This window comes from Dermochelys coriacea, chromosome 11 (genome assembly GCF_009764565.3).
Source record: "Dermochelys coriacea isolate rDerCor1 chromosome 11, rDerCor1.pri.v4, whole genome shotgun sequence".
NCBI classification, from domain to species: domain Eukaryota; kingdom Metazoa; phylum Chordata; order Testudines; family Dermochelyidae; genus Dermochelys; species Dermochelys coriacea.
This window is the reverse complement of record NC_050078.2, coordinates 5,725,958-5,753,061: the sequence shown is the minus strand read 5'-3', so window position 1 is coordinate 5,753,061 and position 27,104 is coordinate 5,725,958. Positions and strand designations below refer to the sequence as shown.

Sequence of the window (27,104 nt, the reverse complement as noted above, 5' to 3'; positions counted from 1 at the left end):
AGTATCTGAGCACCTCGCAACCTTTGAAGTATTCATCCTCACAAAAGCACCGTGAGGTAGGGCAGTGCTGTTTTCCCCATTGCATACCTGGGGTACTGAGAGCCAGATTTTTAAAGGTATTCTGCATTAGCCCTCATCTTAAGAACAAAAGAACAGCCATACTGGGTCAGACCAAAGGTCCATATAGCCCAGTATCCGGTCTTCCAACAGTGGCCAGTGCCAGTTGCTTCAGAGGGAATGAACAGAACAGGTAATAATCAAGTGATTCATCCCCTGCCACCCATTCCCAGCTTCTGGCAACAGAGGCTAAGGACACCATCCTGCCCATCTAGTTCTTTTTTGAACCCTGTTAAAGTCTTGGCATTCACAACATCCTCTGGCAAGGAGTTCCACAGGTTGACTGTGCATTGTGTGAAGAAAAAGACAGATTAAGAGGAACTGAGTGCTGAACTGCTGCTACACTCACCAGTTTCAACTATGTTTCTGCCCAACCTACAGCTATAATAATCCACAAATCCCTGGCTCCACATGGATTTTGACTCCTACAATTCAGGTAGCTACTGATATTATTTGGGGCAGCTTCCTGCAGAGAAATTACAGAAGCAAGGAGGCTGATGATCTTCCATTTCTCTAAACGCTGGCCCAGCCGCCTGCCTCTCCCCTGTTAGCCCTCAGAGTTGTGGCATTAGCTAATACATTCTTGATTACAGCCTCACTTAGGCAGATGAACTAATGGAAAGTTGCTAAATGAAAAGTAAACAATTAATTATACATTTTATTGTTACGCTGTTTGTGGGAGGGGAGAAAAACCCAAATCCAGAACTGCACTTTTTCTCCACCTCTCACATTTTTTTTCCTTTTATCATCAAAGCTCCCCCCTCTGCTAATTAGTCGTTAAGGTCAATCTGACTCGTAATGAAGTCAATTTCCACGCAGGCACACAACATCTTGAAGGATCAGGTCTTGAGGTCTTTCTGGAATGAAATTTGTTTGGTCTATTTTGCCCATTGTAAATTCTGTGTGCCAGCCATAGCTGTACTGTTTGGAATACAGTCGTGCCTAAAGACCCCACAAATATTAGGGCCCCACTGCGCAATCAGAGACATGCCCCTGCACCAAAGGGCTTACAAATTCAACAGAAAGGACAGACTGATGATCAGATCCTTGGGTGCTGAATATCGTGATCACTTAATTGACTTCAGTAGATTTATACCAGTCTACACCACATGGAGCATTCAGACTGGAAATAAGGCTTAAATATTTAACAGTGAGAGTAATTAACCATTGGAACAGTTTACCAAGGGCCATGGTGCTTTCTCCATCACTGACAATTTTTAAATCAAGATTGGATGTCTTTTCGAAAAGACCTGCTCTAGGAATTATTTTGGGGCAGATCTCTGGTCCATGTAACGCAGGAGGTCAGGCTAGATGATCACAATGGTCCCTTTTGGCCTTGGAATGTGTAAATCACCCCATTTTTCAGATGGGGAGCTGAGGCACAAGTCTGTGAATTGAACCCAGAGCTGGGAATTGAATGCAGTCCCCCATGCCTAAACCCCAGGACCACTTCTCCAGGAGGGGCCGTACATAGATACATGGCACTCCCTCCTAAACTTCAACCGCTACGTTGCTCTTCATTTTTAAGGGCCTAACTCGGTCAAAACATTGATTCCAGGCTAACGCTTGTACAAATGATCTTAGCAAAGTGCAAAAAGGAGGAGGAAAAAAAAAAAGACAAAAACAAATAGAAATTAGTTTTCCTGCGGATTCTCTGTAGCTGTTACAAATTGAGTTTATATTTCTAAAAAGAAAATTTTGCAGACCGCTGAGCCACAATGCAGAGGATAAGCGAGTTTGCTACTAAATAATCATTCTAAACTAGAGTTATTTAGGTTTTAAGAAAGCCAAAGCAGATTACTGCACAGGGCTCTGAAAGGATTGTGATAATCTTTGTGCATCATTAAAGCATAAACTGAAAATAATCCTTCAATATTTAGGCCTGGAAACAATAACCTATAATGGAGCCATGAACATTTATTATCGTAACCAGCTGCAAATGAGCACTAGCATTGACCAGAGAGTCTATAATGCAATTGTCTGGATAACCTGAATACCATGAAGTGTCTAACTGGGCCTTGACTTCAGGCTCCATAACAGCCTGATCATGAAACATAAGAAACTTAAGAATGACCGTACTAGGTCAGACCAATGATCCACCTAACCCCATGTTCTGTCTTCCAACAGTGGCCAATGCCAGATGCATCAGAGGGAATGAAACAGGACAATTATCGAGAGATCTATCTCTATCGTCGAGTCCCAGCATCTGGCAGGCAGAGGCTTTGCCTCTGTCCTTAGGAAAGGATGTGTTTTAATAACTCCTAATTTTCGGTTATTGGACATTCTGATCAAAGTCTTGCTGGAATGGTCTAATAATGGGATGACTTGGGAGGTTGTAATAACTCCCAATATTTGACTTATTTAAAGTCAAAGTTATTTAGGCACCTAACTGCCATTGATTTCAATGAGGTGCCTAAATATCTCTGAGATCATGGGCTAGTTCTTTCTCCACCTGAAGTCAGTGGGACTACCTAGCCATGTATCTATGCATCTGGGTACTTCTATCAGGTCTACCCCTAGGGTATCTGAGCTCCTAAGGGCAAATTTTCCACTCATGCAAACTAGTGTTATACTCCTGAACCTGTCAAGTACAGAGCCCCCTCAAATCCCATTGACAGCCCTAAATGAATCAGACCAAGCATGAACACCAGATTGCCTGTTTTAGATATTCATAGATTATGTTTAGCACCATTGTAGTGAGGTTCAGATGCAAAAGGAATCTTAGAAATGTTTGCTTGTTCAGCATTAAGCAATGTCTTTATATCCTTTCTCATCTTTATTCCAGCTACAAATTCTTTTCTTGAGATATTCAGACAGCTTAGGTGGTATCAGTTAGCAACACTTACCAGTAGGTTTATTGTTGCCCATTTTACCGTGCCCTTATTTGCCTTCCCTTGCAGCATTGTGAGAAGAAGGAAGTGCTGTGGCTAAACTAAACAGCACAGGTCAATGTGTGTGTGTGTGTGTGTGTGTGGGGGGGGGGGGAGTATATATACAAAGGAGATTTAGCACTTCCATCCCCTGACATAGCTCTTTAAAAGCCTGGTCTCAGCATGGCAGGCTGAATCAGCCTGAAGGCTGTGCTAACTCATACCTGACTGTAAAGACCACAAGCAGCTGAAATTACAACTGACGATAGGCATAGGACAGGGTCGGCTAAGCCATGCCCCTTTTCCTGTGGCCACACTCCTTTGCCCTTGTACAACAGCACCACAAATGGCTGGCATAAGAGTCTGTCCTTCAGCTCTGTGCTACCAGAGGATCATCCTCATTCTGGCATGATCCTCCCTGGGCAAGTTTAGGAGGCATTAGGGCCAGGTGATGCCGGCAGTTGGTGCCAGTATCTTTCTGTTCAGGAGTCATCAGCCCAGTCAACTAATAGAGCATTACATGCACTAGACCAGATCCTCAACTAGCATAAATCGGCCTAGCCCCAAGGAAGTCCTACCCCAATTTCAGCTGAGAATGTGGACATCAGATGTAATAAGCTGACTCAATAGGCTTCAGATCATGAAATTCATCTTATGGAAAAACCCTCAGTGCAACAGAACTTAGGGGATGTGGTTTTGCTAGTTAAAATGACCTGTGGTGAATCAGTACTTGAATCACATCTTACAAAGTTGAATTTCCTTAGTGCTGCCTTTGAAACTCCGCATGATCCTTTAATATTAATAAAGCACAACCTACCCTCACTTGGTCTATGGAGGGTTTTTCTGTGAGAAAGGTGGAGCATACTTCTTTTCTATTTCCTTAAGGAATACACAGATTGTCATGATCTAAATAATATAGTCTTCTCAGTAACATTTAATTAATCCTGTGTTACAAAAGCATATTTTCCCACAGTGTCTCTCTCCTTCCCTCAAGCAGTGCATTCAACCAGAATAATAATAAAAAACAATCACGTTTCTACTCTTTTTCTCACATACACCCTGCTACAAGATTCTATCTGAGAGCATACGGAATGCAAACTCTATAAACTTACCTTTATTTCTTTCTGAATATATGCTCGATGTAGTAGCCCTTGAGGATCGGACAAGCTGCCTGGCTGTTTGACATGGTGCAGAAATCAAAAAGCACTGAATTTTAGGCTCAGAGATTTACATTTTCTCACTGATAATGTCCATAGCTCATGCTGGTCACCAAAACATATTTGTTACTATAATTGGCAAATTATTTATTACAACTGATTTATTTATTTGCTTGTTGACGGGTTTTTTTTTTTTCCTCCGGATCATGAAACTGTGTTGATCATGGAGTTTAGAAATGAATCTGCCTATTCCAAAATGGTTTTGTTAATCACTATTTTTACAAACATATTGGTGCTCTGATTGATGTGACCCAATCAAAGGTCATACGCCTTTAATTATCCCATATTTGGAATTCACATTGAGCTTTCTGATTGGTCACCTAAATCACATGGTATTGTTTTTCTTCCCTAATGGGTCACACATGTGTTCATAGATGGATCCCAATAAAGAGATAATCAGGCTTGATTGGAACCTGGTTTTCAGAGTTGACAAAGGGTTTCAATGAACTGTCTCCCCTGTTCCACTAACTCCCAGAAAAGCTCCCTGGAGGATTGGCACGTCCCTCAATGTGGCTATTGGAAGTAGTGGACAGTCTCTGAATTTTTAATGTTGTTGAAGTTTTTCCACACACAGTTTGACCGCTTTTGAAAAAAAAAATGTTTTGACCCACATTGAAAGCTAGTGGAATTTATTCAAAATTTCAGGGTTTCCATGGCGTTTCTTCATTCAAACTTTTCAAGCCACTCTGGCGAACCACTTTCCACCAACACACCAAGAAAGGGAGCAGTTAGACAATCCCACAGGGTTCTTTCCCTTTCCCAATGGCATTGATCATTATGTGCCAGCTCCCTACAGAGCTCCTCAGTTAAGACCTTGATCCCGTCTTAGTGAGTCACTGCAGTCTACCTAGATCGCATGCTATAACACCTGCTGCAAACCTTTTAAAGCACCTGCACAGGGAATAGAAAAGGAGTACTTGTGGCACCTTAGAGACTAACAAATTTATTTGAGCATAAGCTTTCGTGAGCTACATCATCCGACGAAGTGAGCTGTAGCTCATGAAAGCTTATGCTCAAATAAATTTGTTAGTCTCTAAGGTGCCACAAGTACTCCTTTTCTTTTTTTGCGAATACAGACTAACACGGCTGCTACTCTGAAACTCTGCACAGGGAATGCAGATCCATCCCACAAGGCAGCATCCTGTTTGCTATCTCTCACCTATGATAAATGGCCCTGTTTAGTAGCTCATAAATATTCGCTTCTACTGGCAGACAAATAGCTCTCATCAGTAATCATTTTGACCAGGGATACCATCGTTCCCAGACTGACATTCCCAAGGATAAGTGCAGGGTCCTGCACTTAGGATGGAAGAATCCAATGCACCGCTACAGACTAGGGACCGAATGGCTCGGCAGCAGTTCTGCGGAAAAGGACCTAGGGGTGACAGTGGACGAGAAGCTGGATATGAGTCAGCAGTGTGCCCTGTTGCCAAGAAGGCCAATGGCATTTTGGGATGTATAAGTAGGGGCATAGCGAGCAGATCGAGGGACGTGATCGTTCCCCCTCTATTCGACACTGGTGAGGCCTCATCTGGAGTACTGTGTCCAGTTTTGGGCCCCACACTACAAGAAGGATGTGGATAAATTGGAAAGAGTACAGCGAAGGGCAACAAAAATGATTAGGGGTCTAGAGCACATGACTTATGAGGAGAGGCTGAGGGAGCTGGGATTGTTAGTCTGCAGAAGAGAAGAATGAGGGGGGATTTGATAGCTGCTTTCAACTACCTGAAAGGGGGTTTCAAAGAGGATGGCTCTAGGACTGTTCTCAATGGTAGCAGATGACAGAACGAGGAGTAATGGTCTCAAGTTGCAATGGGGGAGGTTAGATTGGATATTAGGAAAACTTTTTCACTAAGAGGTGGTGAAACACTGGAATGCGTTACCTAGGGAGGTGGTAGAATCTCCTTCCTTAGAGGTTTTTAAGGTCAGGCTTGACCAAAGCCCTGGCTAGGATGATTTAACTGGGACTTGGTCCTGCTTTGAGCAGGGGTTGGACTAGATGACCTTCTGGGGTCCCTTCCAACCCTGATATTCTATGATTCTATCTATGATTCTATGATTTCTATGCAGGAGAAACCCTTTGATTGATCCTAGGGCGTCTCCAATGCATGGCCTGATTTTGAAATATTATAAGGGGCAGGGCAGTAGTAGCATGTTGGCCCAGAATCTTTATTTTTTCGCACTGGGACCTAAAGACCTGTCTGCGTTTTTCTTTTATTTGGATGATGCTGGATTTAATTCTTTAATTCTGACCCAGGCCCACAGCGTGCTGAGCGCTTTATCTGCAAATATCAGCACCCTGAAAACCCCGCTGGAGTCAATGGGAGTTGAGGACCCCTAGTGGCTTGGAGGATCAGATTTTTTGAGCCCCGTTCCGCGTGAAACAACTATTCCAAGTGATTTAATTGGGGATTGGGTCCTGCTTTGAGCAGGGGTGGACTAGATGACCTCTGGACGGTCCCTTCAAACCCTGATATTTTATGATTCTATGATTCTAAGTGGATTTCGTGCTAGTTACAGGGGATCTTCAGTGCAGACAGCATGATGGAAGCTCGTCCATCACCCTCATCAATGTGCTTCGACCTTGGTGTGGAGGGACATTTCACAGGCTGAGGAGGGAGTTGGGGGATTGTTGAACAACAAGAAACTACACAAGGACACATTTTTTATGTTAAGGGATAAACGGCTAGACATAGGCAGTAATCATTCTGCCTAAGCAAGTTCCCTTAGAAACCGCACAAAATATGACAGGCTGATGTGATAGTGCAAACTGTATGCAGCAGTTCCTGGCAAGAGACAGGTGATTGCATTGGCTCGAGGCACGTCTGTCACTGTGCACGCTTCCCCCCTTTTCCACCTACCACAGAGAGTGTCTGCTTTGTGTGTACAGTTGCACTTCGGAGTTACAAACACACTTGGGAATGGAGGTTGTTCAGAACTCTGAAATGTTTGTAACTCTGAACAGAATGTTACAGTTGTTCTTTTCAAAAGTTGCAACGAACATGACTACTACAGCTTTGAAACTTTACTCTGCAGAATCAAAATGCTACCTTTCCAATTATTTGTTTTAGTCGTTTAGGTTTATTTAATTTTTTTAAAAATTTTTGGTCTGCCGCTGCCCGATTGTGTGCTTCCGTTCCAAATGAGGGATGTGGTGGATTGGTCAGTTCCTAACTCTAGTGTTCATAACTCTGAGGTTCTACTGTATCTAATATTAATTGAATAGACACCCGGGGTAAGTAGATATAATGCATGCTAGTGAACACTAGAGGGCATTCAGGAGAATTAAGGAGAACTTTGCTAGCGCTCTTTATTTACACTTTGTGAGTGTGCTACAACAAATGACGAGATCTAACCCTACTGAATGCTTCCTAAGTTCTAGTAAAAAATGCAGTATTCTCCCAGTGCCCTTCAGTCCAGGCCTGGAGTATCCATTACTGTTGTAGTCATCCAATTTTTCCAATGCACCTCAGTCCTGATCTACCACTGACTAGTCTAACAATATCTCACTTGAGCAGACAGTGACTATGGTCTAATTCTCGGCCAGCACCTATATACTGTGGAGATTGGAGCCATATGCATCTGAGAGAGACTGAGAAAACAGATGCTAACCCATGGCATCAACTGGACGTGTGGCATCAGATCAGCAATTTATCTATGTGCCAGAATGCATCTAGTAATGACTATTGATTTTGCTTGTTAAAATAGACTCTTTAATGTTACAATAAAATACATCATGACAGGGCAGAGGGCAAGTTTAGCACTCATTTCCCAGTGCAATGGATATAAGGCCAGACCCTCTGCTGCTGGAAATTGGTGCAGCTCCGTTGAAGTCATTGGAGTGATGCTGATTTACACTAGCTGCGGAGATGGCCCATCATTTCTTAACTGGCCAGGTTCCAGTTGAATACTAGTGTTCATTAAAGGCCATTGCTGCAAATAGTCAATAAAAACAAGCTGACGCATTAGATCGAGCTAGCACAGCCTTGATGCAGACTCCTGGCAGCATCGTCTCAGTCACTGTCTTTGACCTCTCATGCTCAGACTCTCTAAAGCCTTCCCTAGTCCTCTTATTCCAACGGCTTCTGCACTCCGCTGCACCTCGCTACTTGTCTCAGTCACACATTCCCTGACAACCTTCCTGCTCCACTCTGCTGTTTCCTTCCATTACCTAGCCTCAGGAGCCTTTCACCTCCCTCCAGGATGGTCTGTCTGTGATGGGCCTGCTCTCGCCCCCACTGTGCAGGCAGGCTTTCAGCACTATCAACTAAGTCTAACCCATCCAGATACGATTTAGGGAGAACGAATGGTCTTGGGACTAAGGCACCGCACTATAAATCTCAAAGGAACAGGTGTGTCAGTTGTGCCCCGGGCTTCCTGTGTGATCTCAAGCAAGTCACTTAAATGTTCTGTGCCTCAGTTTCCCACTCTGTTACCCATGAGGGGACAGCAATGGCCTGCCTGACAGAGCATCAATTCACTGATCAGTGTGTGGTGCTTTGGGATCCTTGGATGGAAGGCTGTACAGAAGTACAACGTTATGTTACGTTATGTCATCATCATGAATAGGTCGGAGTATGAACGAGAGGCTACTAGGCAGCTCTCCAACACCACTTTGTACAAGCCGTTACCCTCTGATCCCACTGAGAGTTACCAAAAGAAACTACAGCATTTGCTCAAGAAACTCCCTGAAAAAGCACAAGAACAAATCCGCACAGACACACCCCTAGAACCCCGATCTGGGGTATTCTATCTGCTACCCAAGATCCATAAACCTGGAAATCCTGGACGCCCCATCATCTCAGGCGTTGGCACCCTGACAGCAGGATTGTCTGGCTATGTAGACTCCCTCCTCAGGCCCTACGTTACCAGCACTCCCAGCTATCTTTGAGACACCACTGACTTCCTGAGGAAACTACAGTCCATTGGTGATCTTCCTGAAAACACCATCCTAGCCACTATGGATGTAGAAGCCTCTACACCAACATTCCACACAAAGATGGATTACAAGCCGTCAGGAACAGTATCCCCGATAATGTCACGGCTAACCTGGTGGCTGAACTTTGTGACTTTGTCCTCACCCATAACTATTTCACATTTGGGGACAATGTATATCTTCAAATCAGCGGCACTGCCAAGGGTACCCACATGGTCCCACAGTATGCCAACATTTTTATGGCTGACTTAGAACAACGCTTCCTCAGCTCTCCTCCCCTAATGCCCCTACTCTACTTGCACTACATTGATGACATCTTCATCATCTGGACCCATGGAAAAGAAGCCCTTGAGGAATTCCACCAGGGTTTCAACAATTTCCATCCCACCATCAAGAGATGGATCAGTCCACACAAGAGATCCACTTCCTGGACACTACGGTGCTAATAAGCGATGGTCACATAAACACCACCCTATATCGGAAACCTACTGACCGCTATTCCTACCTACATGCCTCTAGCTTTCATCCAGATCATACCACACGATCCATTGTCTATAGCCAAGCTCTACAATATAACAGCATTTGCTCCAACCCCTCAGACAGAGACAAACACCTACAAGATCTCTATCATGCATTCCTACGACAATACCTACCTGCTGAAGTGAAGAAACAGATTGACAGAGCCAGAAGAGTACCCAGAAGTCACCTACTACAGGACAGGCCCAACAAAGAAAATAACAGAACGCCACTAGCCATCACCTTCAGCCCCCAACTAAAACCTCTCCAACGCATCATCAAGGATCTACAACCTATCCTGAAGGACACACATCAATCTCACAGATTTTGGGAGACAGGCCAGTCCTTGCTTACAGACAGCCCCCAGTCTGAAGCAAATACTCACCAGCAACCACACACCCACAACAGAACCATTAACCCAGGAACCTATCCTTGCAACAAAGCCCGTTGCCAACTCTGTCCATATATATATTCAGGGGACACCATCATAGGGCCTGATCACATCAGCCACACTATCAGAGGCTCGTTCACCTGCGCATCTACCAATGTGATATATACCATCATGTGCCAGCAATGCCCCTCTGCCATGTACATTGGCCAAACTGGACAGTCTCTACGTAAAAGAATGAATGGACACAAATCAGACGTCAAGAATGATAACATTCAAAAACCAGTTGGAGAACACTTCAATCTCTCTGGTCACTCGATTACAGACCTAAGAGTGGCTATCCTTCACAAAAAAGCTTCAAAAACAGACTCCAACGAGAGACGGCTGAATTGGAATTAATTTGCAAACTGGATACAATTAACTTAGGCTTGAATAGAGACTGGGAATGGATGAGTCATTACACAAAGTAAAACTATTTCCCCATGTTATTTCTCCCCTCCCACCCCACCTCCCACTGTTTCTCAGATATTCTTGTTAACTGCTGGAAATAGCCTACCTTGCTTGTCACCATGAAAGGTTTTCCTCCTTCCCCTCCCACCCCCCGCTGCTGGTGATGGCTTATCTTAAGTGATCACTCCTTACAGTGTGTATGATAAACCCATTGTTTCATGTTCGCTGTGTGTGTATATCAATCTCCCCTCTGTTTTTTCCACCAAATGCATCCGATGAAGTGAGCTGTAGCTCACGAAAGCTTATGCTCTAATAAATTTGTTAGTCTCTAAGGTGCCACAAGTACTCCTTTTCTTTTTGCGAATACAGACTAACACGGCTGCTACTCTGAAACGTTATGTGAAGGCACCCAGTTCTGCTCCAGCTATCCCTGACTATGATTCCCACCTTTTCCCCCCATATTTCCTATGCATTCAAATTTGTACCCGTGCAACAAGGCTTGTCTCTGGCTCTGCCATAACTCCACCTCTGCTCAAATCCTCATCCGTGCCTTCATCTCCTCCCGCCCATGTCTATGTTGGCTCCCATCACCAAGTCCCAGTTCCCCAGCTATGAAGAAGGCTGCCACCTATCTTTTCATGTGCATGAAGACATGTGACTGTTGCTCTCCCATTCTAACACAACTCTGCTGTCTCCTCATTCTTCTTCCCCAACCTTATCTTTGGTCCTTTGGTCCGCTACTGGCTTGGGAACCTTCTCCCCTGCAGCTCTTACCATCCCAGACAGCTTCTATGCATTTCTTCACCCCATTGATTCTATATTTTGAATCTCATCAGAAAAAAAACCTTTTCTCCTTTCACTCCATCTCTTTAGGCATTTGCTGGATTGTTTAACCCCAGAAGGCATTTGGAGATGCAATCTATCTGAAAGACCCTGCTCCTCAGAATAAAGGTGATTGTAATAAATAAAGCCAGTAGAAAACTGCTGTGGACTAAATGTATGGGTGGATGGAGTCTCACGTCCATATAGCCATTCAGATTAGTCCTTATTGTGATGCTCCCTGTCTTTCCATAGAGGGATGTGACAATGTTGCAAATGCAGAGCTTGTCTTGGCCATGCAATGGGTGATCTCAGCATTAATTGAGTAGAATGCTCCCCAGGTAACAACACATCTCCACAGACTTGCGAGGAGAGTTATTGATCTTAATAACTGGATGGACATGCACATCTCCCAGCACAGGTTGGTACAGTGCTTCAGTTGTCTTTTGACTACCTGTGAAACTAAAGGAGTTAACTTCATGAATGAAATGATCAGTTACAAACTCACTGAGCACGGTTGCTCACTTGATCTATTACAGCCTTTAGCAAACAAAAGCTCCTTCCTAAGTAAATCCAGCCACTTTGGTGAGAGCACAGGGAATGTTGCAGATTAAACCACTTCCCATCAGTGCAGAACTGAATAACTTCTCCTTTCTTGGTGTTATGAAATACATCCATAAACATAGCTGAAAAAAGGATGGAAAAGAGCATGGGAACCAGCACGCAGCCTTGTCTGCTGCCATTACTGACTGGAAAACGATCCAATCTCTTGCCATTTTCCACCACTGCAGCCATAATGGAAGGACCGAGTGACAGAAATAAGCTCTGCAGGGCATCTCATGATGAACAAAAGTTTCCAGGGTCCCTCAAAATATGCAGAATCAAAAGCCTTGGCTAAGCTGATAAAAAACCGTATAAAGATCAGGGTTTTGCTCCTGTCATTTCTCCTGGAGCTGGTGGGCTGCAAAGATCATGTCTCTAGTTCCTCGACCAGACTGAAATCCGTATGGAGAGTCAAAGAAGATGGCTTTTCCAGAACAGGTCTGATATCTATTAAATATAATCCATGCAAAGATTTTTCCAGCAACAGCAAGTAGAGAAATGCTGCAAAGATTATCACAGTTTGGCATCCTGGAAAGCCTATGGTGCACCAGCTCTTGCTCCCAGATAATGCAGAAGAGCCTGGTAAAATGCCTTGCACTATGGTAGCAACCCTGCGTATAGCTCTCTGCTGGAATGGCATCCAGTCCAGGTGCTTTCCTTTGTGACATCTGCTTGGTGGTTGTTATGGTTCCATATACGGGCTAGTGCAAGCTTTTCTTTGAACGGGGGTGTGGAAGAGCATTAATTGCTTCCTTGGACATACTGGAAGGGTTATTTGAGAAGTGAACTAAAATTTTCTGTCCATGGAGCAAGTATTTTTTTTTAGTCATTTAAGAGTTGATTGCCATCCAGTGTGCAGACAGGGGTTATCCCATGGCCTGTGGGACAATATACAGCACAGAGACCAACAAATAAATCAGGCAGAAAACTGCTGAGGAAGAAATAAAATGCAATGGATGAATCATTACAAATTCAGGCTGCACACCTGGCCTCAATCTGTTTTTTACCGATGGTAAATGATGGGCTTATATAATTTCCAGCATCCTGATGGATGATACAACACCAGTTGTTTAGCTGGGGGAAGACAAAGTGCAAAAAGAGAGGTCCTATAGCTCTTTACTAAATGGCTGGATTCCTGGTGCTGAGGACCCTTGATGTCCCGGAGGAGTTGGGGACAGTTCAGCACCTTTCAGGAGTAGGCCCAGACCTTCTCAGTATTATTGAAACCTGCGGCATTTTAGCAGGGCTTTGGCCAGGGTGATTTGTAAAAGATCCCCAAGTGTGAGCAAGAGGATTGATTACCCTTGTCTGGTTTTAATGAAAATGAAGGATCCGGGTGGGAGGAAAGTTATGTGATTACCATGCTGGTGGAACTTGAAACTATCAGCAATGCTCTCCAACCCTCCAAGACCCAACCTCCTTCCCTACCAAGGTCACTACTATCCGCTGACTGAAGGCAGCTGTTTTTAATTGAAGAGCCACAGTTCAATCATGTGGAAGAGAAAATAAAGACTAACCTCTGCTCCATAATAGCATCAAAGCTGCTGGCAATTAAGATGTTCATTAATACAGCTCTGTGTTCTGAATTGCTAATGAAAGGTCATGGGGATTTCACCTATTACTCCTCTTGCCGCATAAGAAATCAGACGCACCAGGTCAGCTGACAAGGTTAGAGTTGTAATTAAATTAATAAAGCATGCCAGGGATCTCTAAGGGAGAGCAATCATTGCAGGTATTCTCCCAACACACTGCTGTCATTTCATTCGTGCTACATTGATTATTTCCTTGGTTCACTTGAAGCTTGGGATTGTTTGTGCTGCTCTCTGCCTGAGAGAGGCCATGAATGGAGAAGAGGTACAAAAACCAGCTCATAGGGCTAGTCAAAAAGTTTCCATCAAAACTGTGTTTTGCAACTGAAAATAGGGGGTTGGATGAGCCAAAAACTTTAGTGGAAAATATCTGCTTCCTTCGAAAATGTCTATTTTTGGTCAGAATACCGAAAATATTCGGCCAAAAACCAAGTGGTTTTTTTTTTCAGTTTTAAGTTTTCAGTAGTTTTCAGTTGGCCAATTAAAAAGTCAAAAATTTCCAATAAAAACATTGATGAAAACAAAATAATTTTCAATTTTGTCAAATGTTCTGCTGACCTCTGTGCTCTTGCAGCATTTTCTAGCCAGCACCACCAACCCATTCCAAGTCAGAAGCTGCTCACAAAATGGCACCTTGCTTGAAGTTTCATGTTTCATGCACGGCGTGCTGAGTCATAACATGGAAGGACTCCATGCTTGCAAAACTAAACTGGCATTTTATTAAAAGAACTAGTTACAGAGAGGGGCCTGTTTTGTGTGCCACATCCCTGTGTGTGGACCTCTCTATGGTCTAATATGAGAAGTGTGGTTGATGCCAGCTATAACAGCTAGCCTTCAAGTCACATGCACACAGACTGACGTTCTGGTGCCGCCTCCAAACTCTTCCCTCCTGCAACCTCTGCTCCTCCCTCCAAGTTCCATTCAGGTTTCGAAAGTTCAGGGCTGTCTCTTGCTCAGATATTTTAACTACTTACCTCAGGGTTTTGTACAACACCCACCATCGTAGCCCCTAAAGGCCTGATCAAAAGCACAATGGAATCCGTTAGAACCTTTCCATTGATTCCAGTTGGATTTGGATCAAGACCTAGCACTTGGGAGCCATGTATGAAGTGAGCGCAGCCTTACACACTCAGATACATACACAGGTGTTTGGGGACGAGTGTGACACATTCCTCCGAATACTGAGCAACAGGCAGTGTGTATCCCAGGAGCAAATCAGAGAAGGAATCAGAATTCTCAGAGTAACCTCATTCCATCCTTCATCCCCCTCCCCCCCCCCGCTTGCTAGTCGTAAGTGATCTGCCTTTGGTCCATACCAGTAGCAGGTTATCTCCTCCTCCATCCTGGCTCAGCTCCGATGCCACATAATGAGAGTCTATGCCTACTCGGAAGAGCTCATAGTCTCTATGGACCAGGCCTATGGGAAACCAGAGGCAAAGGGACTTGTCGTGTATCATACAACTTGCTGGCGGCAGAGTTGAGATTTGAACCCAGCTGGGTCCTGACTCCTAGTCTAGTTTGCTAGCCATTAGACCACACTGCTTCCCCACCACCCATGAATATTAAATTCACATTAAAAGTAGCAGATCCAAAATGAGTCACTGATTTGACCTTTGCAAAGAGGTCTGTGATGTGTTCCTTGTCCTGTGTAGCACATTTTGGGGGTCCCATCCGGAGCATTGCTGATGCTGGCTATACCAATGTCAATGACCCGGCTGGGTGAGAAGTCCTAGTGACACCAGTCTGATGCACTTGAATTTGGAGGAGAGGGGGACAAGCAGTCAGATAGCATTGCTAGCAGGACACAGCAATCGCCAAGCCCAAAAGATGCACTCCACTTTCCCTTCAAGGAGCCCCATGTTATAAATCAGCATGCACTAGAGCCTTAAAAATACAATCGTTTTATTTTTCATTGAGATGGTCACATCAAAAGACCGTAATCGAGGATTGCAACTGCGGGTGGAGCAGGTAATATTTATCCTTCTCAGATTTTTAAAGCTCACTCAGACAAATAGACGTGTTATCTTTCCTCCTGAACTAAAATAGGAATTTAGGAGGTTTGACCTTTGAGATTATTTTATTTTTTTGCCACCTAATCACAGGCTAAGAGTGCCCTCTCTCTCTTTCTCTAGGTAGCTGAAGTGATATCTTCTCCTGGAACAAAGAAGTTGTGCATATTCATACAATCCCCTGCAATTCACACAAAGATAAACTCAGAGCTTTAAGGTTTCATTGTTAGGGTGTTAGGGTGTCCCCCCATCTTTGCACACCCTGTGCAAATTAAAATTTTGGTTAACCCCCACTCCAAAACCCCATTTGACGTTCCCTTGATTTAGTACAGAACAAGAATTCTCTTCACTTGAGCAGCAGTGCTAGGACTTTTCCTGCCTCTGGTTCTGAAAAGGAAACTCTTTAAGTGCATTATACAGTAGAGTAAACAAAAGGAAGAAAAGCTGTAGATCTGGAACAAAAGGCCCCAAGGCTAAGACAAAACAAAAGGAAAGGAATATATTTAAAATCCTAATACTTGATTGGAACTGCAAAAAAGCTATGACTGCTAATGTTTCGACTGAAAGTCATTTTCTGAGCAAACTGTAGGGACCGATCCCACCTTGAATCCCACTGGAGATGCTCAGCACCACACAGAATTGGCCCATTACAATTTATGTAATGCCTTGTTTGGAATAATTCCAGGTGGGCAGCAAATAATTATTTATATGACAGTAGCAGCCCCACTATGCTGGGTTCTGTACAGAGACATAATGAGAAATGGTCCCTGCCCTGATGGGAGCTTACAATCTACAAAGGCAAAGGGTTGGAGAAGTGAAGTAATTAGCCAAAGTCTAAAGGCAGGTCAGAGCCCTGAATACAACCAAGGTCTCCTGATTCCTAATCCTGTATGCTTTCTGATAAATCATTAGTGATCCCAGGGCTGAGTAGCAAAGTCCTGATCTCAAGTAATAATGTCCTGGAGCTTGGGGGTGTTTGGAGACAAAATTTGGCTGCTGTCAGTTGTTCAAATAGGGACCAGGATCCAAGCCTGCCAGCTGCTCATAGAATCATAGAATATCAGGGTTGGAAGGGACCTCAGGAGGTCATCTAGTCCAACCCCCTGCTCAAAGTAGGACCAACCCTCAACTAAATCATCCCAGACAGGGCTTTGTCAAGCCTGATCTTAAAACCTCTAAGGATGGAGATTCCACCACCTCCCTAGGGAACCCATTCCAGTGCTTCACCACCCTCCTAGCGAAAAAGTTTTTCCTAATATCCAACCTAAACCTCCCCCACTGCAACTTGAGACCATTACTCCTTGTTCTGTCATCTGCTACCATTGAGAACAGTCTAGATCCATTCTCTTTCAGGAACCCCCTTTCAGGTAGTTGAAAGCAGCTATCCAATCCCCCCTCACTCTTCTGAGGAATAACAATTCCAGTTCCCTCAGCCTCTCCTCATAAGTCATGTACTCCAGCCCCCTAATAATTTTTGTTGCCCTCCACTGGACTCTTTCCAATTTTTCCAAATCCTTCTTGTAGTGTGGGGCTTAAAACTGGACACAGTACTCCAGATGAGGCCTCACCAATGTCGAATATAGGGGAATGATCACGTCCGTCGATCTGCTGGCAATGCTTCTACATATACAGCCAAAAATACTGTAAGCCTTCTTGGCAACAAGGGCACACTGTTGACTCATATCCAGCTTCTCGTCCACTGTAACCCCTGGGTCCTTTTCTGCAGAACTGCTGCCTAGCCATTCAGTCCCTTGTCTGAAGCAGTGCATGGGATTCTTCCGTCCTAAGTGCAGGACTCTGCACTTGTCTTTGTTGAACCTCATCAGATTTCTTTTGGCCCAATCCTTTCATTTGTCTAGGTCCCTCTGTATTCTATCCCTATCCTCCAGTGTATCTACCACTCCTCACAGTTTAGTGTCATCTGCAAACTTGCTGAGGGTGCAATCCACGCCATCCTCCAGATCATTAATGAAGATATTGAACAAAACCGGCCCCAGGACCGACCTTTGGGACACTCCGCTTGATACCGGCTGCCAACTAGACGTGGAGCCATTGATCACTACCCATTGAGCCCGACGATCTATCCAGCTTTCTATCCACCTTTATAGTCCATTCATCAGCCCATACTTCTTTAACTTGCTGGCAAGAATATTGTGGGAGACCGTATCAAAAGCTTTGCTAAAGTCAAGGAATAGCACATCCATTGCTTTCCCCTCATCCACAGAGCCAGTTATCTCATCATAGAAGGCAATTAGGTTAGTCAGACCATGACTTGTCCTTGGTGAATCCATGCTGACTGTTTCTGATCACTTTCCTCTCCTCTAAGTGGTTCAAAATTGATTCCTTGAGGACCTGCTCCATGATTTTTCCAGGGACTGAGGCGAGGCTGACTGGCTTGTAGTTCCCCGGATCCTTCTCCTTCCCTTTTTTAAAGATGGGCACTACATTACCCTTTTTCCAGTCATCCAGGACCTCTCCCGATCACCATGAGTTTTCAAAGATAATGGCCGATGGCTCTGCAATCACAATCGGGGGGCTAAGCTGTGGATTTTTGGCTCAGACCCATTTCTACAAAGGATGGGTGAGATACTGCCACCTGGCATGCCCAAAAGCTGCCTCTGGGCCCCAGCACACAATCCCCCACACAAACCAAGAAGCCCAAGAGTTAGTGATGCCACAGAATTGACTCATCATCATCCTTGTTGGAAGCACAGAGGCCCTCAAAAAAAAGCATGTGGCAGCACAGAAATCAAAGCTATGCACACTTCAATAAGGGTTTGAAATGCATTCTCTGGATGTTATATATCAGCCTCAGGGCTTCCCATTTGGGATGAGCAGCAGCTCTCCACCAAACAGCGGTTCACATAGTGGTATCTGATTGAGCCCTTACATTGTCTTGCTTTATTTTATTTTTATTTTGTTTTTTTATTTTTTGTGTCCTCATTCTGCATAATTGACTTAATGTGAATTTCAAGGCTGACACTCAGCCTGACCCTTTTCTCTTGGCTTGTGTGTACTCTATTCCAATCTTTTGTTTTAATTAAAAATACAGAACAATAGCAATTCACCTCTAGAGCAAACTTATTTCCCAAGTCATAAACAACCGAGGTTTACATGTAACAGCATTTAACTTCTGGTTTCTAGGGCCCTGTTCCATGCAAATAAATTAGAAAATGTATTAAAGTAACTTAAGAATATAAAAAAGAGGAATGCTTTTAAAAGCAATGCAGCTTTTATTGTCTCTCTTGCCATTGTGTAGGATCCTTAAGTATTTTTCTCCAGATTTGCATTACTTGAATAAAATGCAAAGCCACATCGGCTCCAGCTAGCACTCGTTCTGACAAGGCCAGGGGTGTGCTAACATATGTAGAAGCAGCAGGTTTAATTGCTATTTGTTTTGCAGTTTGTCTCTTTAATTTTCCCTATGTTAACTGCGAAGGAGGCAACATTTATGTCATTAATGTCCTAAAATGGTTCAGCAATTCAGTTCACTGGGATTCCTATTCATCTCCGAGGCCACGTCAAAATAGCCTTTCTGGCTACCAAAGCTCTGTAACAATTCATTCTTCCTTCCATCTCAGATATCACATCCAGCTGCTATTTATTGCTGCCTGTTCTCCACATTACCTCATAGACCTTTTATTACCTTCTTCCACAGCTACTCACTCTGCTCTGCTCGGCCTTCACCTGAGCTCTTATCTGAGAGCTCATGCCACCAGCCTTTCCAGTCTCCTCTCTCATCTCATGTCCACTTCTTCCCACATCTGTTCACTGTGCTAATCCAGTCTCCACCTCACTTCTCCACCTACTCCATTATCATCTCACTCTGCTCTGACAATCCCCACTTTTCCTCCCAGGCCTTCTATACACCTTCTGCCACACAAGGTCAATCTAGTTCTCCTTCACCAAACTCCACGGTACTGCATTTTCCACCAACCTTGTCCTCTCCCTATCCACACTTGGATATTGCTCTTTGACTTGTACTGCTCCATCTAATGGGATGTCTCCATTTTCTTCCTTCCTAGGCACTTAAATTATTATGTCAGTCTTCTTCTTCCATATGGCAACTTTAAAAAATAACATTAAAGATTGGCATCCTAGTTTGTCATCCACTCTATGGTTTCTGTTTATGTGGAATGAATCATGGAATAAGACCATCCCCCTGGAGAAGGAACTTAGAGGGCATTGGTTTACTTGATGTTTCATGATTTGTATGTATTCTCCACATTCAAACATTGGGCTATCCTTCATTTTCCATTTGTGCAGTAGGTAACTGCAATACCCATGTGAGGTTCTGATGTGATTCACTGTGATTCATGTTAAATGAAATTGAACATGAGCTCCCAGTGTGATTCTATAGCTGAGAGGGAGAATGTGATCCCTGGATGTATGAATAGGGCGTTATCAAGTGGGAGTGGGGAAGAGATATACTTCCATATATGGCCCATTTTTGGAATACTGTATCCAGTTCTGGTGTCTGCATTTCAAAAAAAGGATATTGAAAACAATGGAAAGGGGTCAGAAAAGGGCTACAAGAATGATTCAAAGTCTGGGAAATATGTCTTAAACTGATACACTTACAAAGCTCAATCTATTTAGTTTATCCAAGAGAACGTTAAGAGGTGACTTGATCATGGTCTATTAGTATCTACATGGTGAAGAAATTTCTGTTAGTAGATGGCTCTTTAATCTAGCAGGACAAGGCATAATGAGATCCAATGTTTGGAAGCTAAAGCTAGACAAATTCAGACTAGATATAAGGCATAATTTTTTTAACAGTGAGGGTCATTAACCCTTTGACTAGAGATATGACAGATTCTCCATTGCCTGAAGTCATTAAGTCAAGACTCTACGTCTTTATAAAAGATGTGCTTTAGCTCAATCAGAAGTTAAAGGCTTGATGAAGGAACTACTGGGTAAGTTTCTCTGAATGGTGTGATGCAGGAGGTCAGATTAGATTATCATAATGGTCTCTTCTAGCCTTAAATTGATGACTCTATAAATTATTGTTTATTATTTGTATTGCAGTAGTGCCTAATCATGGAGCAGGGCACTGGTGTGCTCAGCAATGTACAGACACTTTAAAGTTTCTTTAAATCTCATCTTAAAATCACCCTTTTATCTTTAGCTTGGGAACATCACTATCAATGGAGAGTTTTGCAATAAAGCGTAGGCAGGATGCTATGGAAAAATCAGTATTATGTACTAATTGTTGACCACAATATGTAAACTGTATTGAAAAGAGACTGAATAGTGCCATGATGTATAGAATCGCAGTCTATCTTGTATCACAGAGGAATTTATTAAAGCAAACAACCCCCCCCACACACCCCTGATTTGAAAGTACCTTCTTTTTTTATTGGTCCTTCTGATCAGTTGCCAACCAGGGTTATTTGAGCTTCTTAACTCCTTACAGGTAAAGCGATTCAGTACAGCTTCCAAGGGAGATTTTATGCTACTCTTTCTTTTATATTTATGACAGCCTGCAACACGCTGACCTGATTTCAGGCTCACTCTCCCCGGCACTATTGCCTGGTTCCCCTGGGTTGCTTCCTTCTCCCCGCCTCAGGCGTATCTGGATCCAGGGGTCATCTCCCCGGGGTATAATGCCAAGGGTAGCGGCAGCATTTCCTCGGCATCAAGGGTGCCAGGGTTCCCTGGATGGTCACACTGGTCCCTGGGGCAACAGCAGTTTGCCTTGAGGCTCCGCTCCAGCAGCGGGGAAGAAGCGACTCTCTCCACCGGCCTTTTATATTTCCCCTTCCTCTCCCGCTCCTCTGCTTCCGCCCTCCTGGCTCCACCCACCAGGCAACTTGCGGTGTTCCCTCTGTGTCCGCATCTGAGGGGGGGCCACATCTCCTTGCTACAATACCATTAGTGGCATAATTTCAGTTTATAGAATAAATGGAATAATATGGCAATTCAGCGCCTTAAAAAAGGGATACAGTCACTATCAACAAATTGGTTTGGAATCTTTCTTATAGTCTTGTTGAATCATTATGAAGCACCTCAGTGGTTTAAAAGGTAGCAATGGTTGGAAAAGTGACTAGGCAAAAATGGTGCTACTACTTATATATTCTTTGGTTCCTTAGAGTGACATCTGGTGACTTCTTTGATGAAACTGATGTTTTACTTTTCTTAGCATTGCAGAGCTCACAGCTCTGGGAGAGCGAGGGGGGTTTCTATTCAGCCTTATGCATCATCAGCAAAACTGAATCTTTATTCCTGGTGGTGATGTAAAGGCCAGGAAGAGCCCAGCTTGATTCTCAGATCCCAGGTTGAATCTGCAAAGCTGACAGTTAAGAAATTCTCTCTTGAATTGTACACTGAACAAAATTCCTATTAGGGAGCAGAATGTCTACATGATGCCTATTGAATAGTTAAAATTTGTAAAGCCAGCTTTACAAGATGTAACTGGTCATGCCCTATGCATAATCCACTAATGACAATTAGTTGTGATGATGTAATGTGTGTGGTTCCTCTATCTATATTTGCACCTCAGGCTTACAATTATATCTATTACAGGTTTTCAGATGGAATATGAATTTATTATACTAATTGCCATTAAAAGGTATCCATTAAAACATACATTTTTGCCAAAGGTTACCACACGGTAATATTTGAATCCCATTCTAAGTAGAGGGAAAGATTATGGCATCTGAGACAGTAGTGTGGGATCACTGCTGGCAAACAATGACTTTTTAAATGGCAGCTATTGTAACTTGATGTTCTGCTTTAGATAGATAGATGTCACTATATGATTAAGACAGGTAACGTTCTATAGAACCATGCAGAAATGGAATTCTCCTGTGTGTGACCTGCATGCAGTTCGATTTTAGCTCAGTTGAATTAATCACGCTCAAGAAAAAATCTGTTGTTATTCTCCCAAATCACCTCTGGATTCTTAATCCTATTATCATCTACACAACATGCATGATGCGTTTTTTTTCTGACTGGAACCAGGTTTTTAAAAAAAAGGGGGTTTAAAAACGTGCACTGTGACATGTGGAACACAGCTTTGTGATTGCAGTGTAACCTTGATTAATCCACCCCCTCAGTTGTCTGAAACTCCCTATTATCCAAAACATGGCCATGTCATCTGGTAGCTATTAATTACATTGACAATGCCTCTGACTATCTTATATCCAGACTTAGTCAGTTTCCACTATGACATCTGGGTAATCATGGCTTTGCTTCAGAGTAGCAGCCGTGTTAGTCTGTATTCACAAAAAGAAAAGGAGTACTTGTGGCACCTTAGAGACTAACAAATTTATTAGAGCATAAGCTTTCGTGAGCTACAGCTCACATGCATCCGATGAAGTGAGCTATAGCTCACGAAAGCTTATGCTCTAATAAATTTGTTAGTCTCTAAGGTGCCACAAGTACTCCTTTTCTCATGGCTTTGCTGTATTTCTTTTAGTTCTCATAATTTTTTCTGTTCTTTCAGATGAGAGAAATAGCATCTCTCTTTTTAAAGGGGGTGGAATAACTAGACACAGCCAGATGGGTAATATGACCTCTTTCTGTCCCCCAAACCATACTTTATTCAAACTGACAAAAAAAACTTCAGTAACATAGAGTTAAGACTCCCCTCTGGGTGTCTTGTGTGAAACCAGGCTCGCTAGCAGCTCTCTTGGCTAGTCTTTCTGCAAATGTGCAAAGTAATCCATCTGCTGCGTGGGCGTTAGGCTAGCGCCTATCTAGATAGCTTCTCTCTTTTTTGAATAAGGTTTTTAATATTGCTTCTCCAAAGAGTTGTCAGTCCCGTGCACTAGCTGGGGGTAAATGTTAAGTGATGGGGTGCTCTGAGACACAATCGGTTTCACCATGGTTTCATGCCCAGATCTGTGCAAAAAAAAAAAAACCCCAAAACATTGGCAGAAGAAATCAGCTTTAATGATTTTTTTTTTTGGTGGGCCCGGTACCTTGTTCACCCCTGGCTCAAATGACTCCAAATGTGGATCACTAACCTGACTCTGCACCTCCATGAGTCACACTAAATTTCAAGGCAACCTGCCTAAATCTGCAGATTTTAGAGCATTTAATCCTGCTGTGGTCTACTAATACTACTGTTGCATAACACATGGACAACACACTGAATAAAAGCAAGATGGAATTTTTCATCCAATTGCTCCTCATTCAAAAAAAAAAGAAAACAATCAACCATGTTAACTGACAGCCACATTTTATCTACTTAGATGGTCCCCATTCAGCCATCATCTGAGTGCTTCATACGCTTTAACTAATGGATCCTCATAACAGCCCTGTGAGGTAGGCACGTGCTAAGATGTACCCCCTGTAACAGACAGGGAACCAAGGCTCACAGAGACTGAGTGGCTTGCCCAAGAACTGAACCTAGCTTTCCAGAGTCCCAACAACCTTCCTTAACCACAAAGCCATGCTTTTCTGCTGAACTGAGTCCTACTAAAGGCCTCAATGAGTATGCAGACTAAATTAACCCCCTCATAGCTGAGGTAGTCCCACTAGTTCGAAAGAAGTAGCCTCAGGGAGCTTCCACTGTTATTGCCTATTATCTAGGCATAAGTATAGGCCTTTCTTTCCAGGACTAACTGCCTGGAGCCCTTCAACATCATTCAGCTTATCTTCAGATAAACTAATATAATCAGGAAAAAGATTAATAAATTACTATTATTGTGGTGTATTGAAAACTGTTAAAATGAGGAAATTCTATGGGGTTTTCCTGGTCCTGTTTGCTGGCAAGGGGGCTCTGTAAGAAGTGTGTGATCTGGGACATTCTTTCATTGTTGTATGTGGTGTTTTTGTAGCCATGTCAGTCCCAGGCTATTACAGAGACAAGGGGGGTGAGGTAATATCTTTTATTGGACCAGCTTCTATGGGTGAGAGAGACAAGCTTTCGAGCTTACACAGAGCTTTTCTTCAGCTCTGGAAAACTTACTTGACACTCTGAATACATTTACCAGAGCTGAAGAAGAGCTCTGTGTAGCATGAAAGCTTGTCTCTCTCACCAACAGAAATTGGCCCAATAAAAGATATTATCTCCCCCACCTTGTCTACCTGGAGTCAGTCTGCAAAGAGTCAGTCTACAGCAAGGTAGAGCCTTGCAACTCAACGTGAACCCAACAGGACCCAACTACAAGTGTTGGGTTCAAGCCCAGTTGAAAGCAGCTCAACACTCTTGGCTTCCAGCCGAGTCGGGTCATCTCTGATCAACTCTTCCTGCCTGTGGGGTTGAGGTGCCTTGACAGTTGAGACAACAGGACAGTCCGACAGACCTAACATACTTGTGTTTCGTTCTGAAATTGTGTAGGGAGGGGCTGAGGAGCTGTTAATATTTTATGAACTTTTCTTTCCCATTATGGTTTCCAAGACAGAAATTTAGGATGTGTCTACACTGAAGCTGGAAGCGTGTTTCTCAGCCCAGAGAGACAGATACACTGCTGCTTTTAATGCACTAGTTCAAGCTGAGCTAGTGTGCATCTGGGGTAGCATAGGCAATAGCTTGCTGGCTGCCTTAGTACCTACGTGCCCAGACATCTGGCTACGTACTTAGGCAGCTAACAAAGCTACCAGGCTACGCTGATAGTTTCTGAGCACCAGCTCAAGCAGAGCTAGCAAGTGTCTTCTACCTGAACTGGGAAGCATCCTCCTAGCTGTAGTGTACGAGGGAGGGGGGAGTCTTTGGCATTTGTTACTGGGGCATAATTGTCTCAGAAAATATGCTGTCCCTCAGACTTCATATGAAAGGAAAACTCAATAAAGATGAAGACAATAATCCAAGACCGCAAGGCTTTGGGAAAAGGTCACCCATCCCTCTTATTTCTCTTCAGTATTCAGGCAGGAAGACATACGCATGTGGAGACTGTAATACAGAATATACATGAATGACATACTTTATACAGGCAGCGCTGGTGTTCTAACAGCCCCAGTCAAATTAGGAAATATCCCTCTTGCCCCTCAGCCACTCCCCACTAGAAACAGATATTAAACTTGCACTGCACCTAGTATTCTGCTGTTCTTTGTGATAGTGAGTTCTAGTTACATTGAAGAGCTGGCTCCTTATCAAGTCACACACACAACGTGCGCATTAAAGGGAAAACGGTGTTGTTGTTTTTTCAGTAACCTCTTTCCTGACTGCTCTGTAAGTACTGAATCCCCATTGCTGCAAAATAATTAACTGGTGAGCGCCAATAGGTGGCGCTCAAGAATATGTTGCCTCGTTCCTGGGTTTTCTAGGATCAATAAAACATGTCGTTATTGTCGCATAGGGCAAATGGCTACCTCTGGAGTTCTTTGCATCAGCTCTTAGCACACATTATCTCTGGGTATGTTTATCCAAAAGGTAGTATGGGGGATACATTTGCACAAGGGTGACTTCCTGGGTTTGGAACCTGCAATTCATTTCCGAATGCTTCATTTTGCACCAACAATGTACTGAAGTGGATGTGAGAATCTGAGTATTTAGCCATATAACTGTCTGACTGTGGACCAGAGCGACGTAGCTAGAGATGGGCACTGACTGAAAATGAATTCTCAGAGCAACAACAGGGACGCAAATGTTTTGCACCCACAAAATGGAAACTGGGCTCCAGGTAAAAGTGGTACTGTATCAGAGTTACATGGTCAGCCTCAGCTCAGTCCATGGAAAAATCATGGAGCAGGTCCTCAAGGAAACCATTTTGAAGCACTTGGAGGAGAGGAAGGTGATCAGGAACAGTCAACATGGATTCACTAAGGGCAAGACATGCTTGACCAACCTGATTGCCTTCTATGATGAGATAGAGGTATCCGGCTCTGTGGATATGGGGAAAGCAGTGGATTTGATATATCTTGACTTTAGCAAAGCTTTTGATGCGGTCTCCTACAGTATTCTTGCCAGCAAGTTAAAGTATGGATTGGATGAATGGATTATAAGGTGGATACAAAACTGGCTAAAGGGCTCCACGTGCACTGATCAATGGCTCGATCTCTAGTTGGCAGCTGGTATCAAGTGGAGTGCCCCAGGTGTCAGTCTTAGAGCCGGTTTTGTTCAACATCTTTATTAATGATCTGGGTGATGGGATAGATGTCATCCGCGAACTTGCTGAGGGTGCAATTAAGCTGTGGGGAGAGGAAGATATGCTGAAGGGTATGGATAGGGTCCAGAGTGACCTAGACAAATTGGAGGATTGGGCCAAAAGAAATCTGATGAGGTTCAACAAGGACAAGTGCAGAGACAACTGCACTTAGGAAGGAAGAATCCCATGCACTGCTACAGGCTGGGGACCGACTGGCTAAGCAGCAGTTCTGCAGAAAAGGACCTGGGGACTACAGTGGATGAGAAGTTGAATGTGAGTCAGCAGTGTGCCCTTGTTGCCAAGAAGGCTAACGGCATATTGAGCAGCATCAGTAGGAGCATTGCCAGCAGATTGAGGGATGTGATTATTCCCCTCTATTCAGCACTGATGAAGCCATATCTGGAATATTGTGCCTATTTTTGGCCCCCACTACAGAGAGAATGTGGACAAATTGGAGGGACTCCAGCAGAGGGCAACAAAAATGATCAGGGGGCTGGAGCACATGACTTATGAGGAGAGGCTGAGGAACTGGGCTTGTTTAGTCTTCAGAAGAG

General features: G+C 43.6%; 1 long non-coding RNA gene across 1 annotated transcript in view; it reads left to right on the top strand.

Moving 5' to 3' along the window:
• LOC122458046 overlaps positions 1-27,104 on the top strand; it is a 65,146-nt gene that overhangs the window by 17,594 nt on the left and 20,448 nt on the right. Inside the window, exon 4 of the long non-coding RNA XR_006277862.1 lies at positions 3,018-3,062. This is a non-coding gene — a long non-coding RNA (uncharacterized LOC122458046). The remainder of the gene's footprint in view (positions 1-3,017; positions 3,063-27,104) is intronic.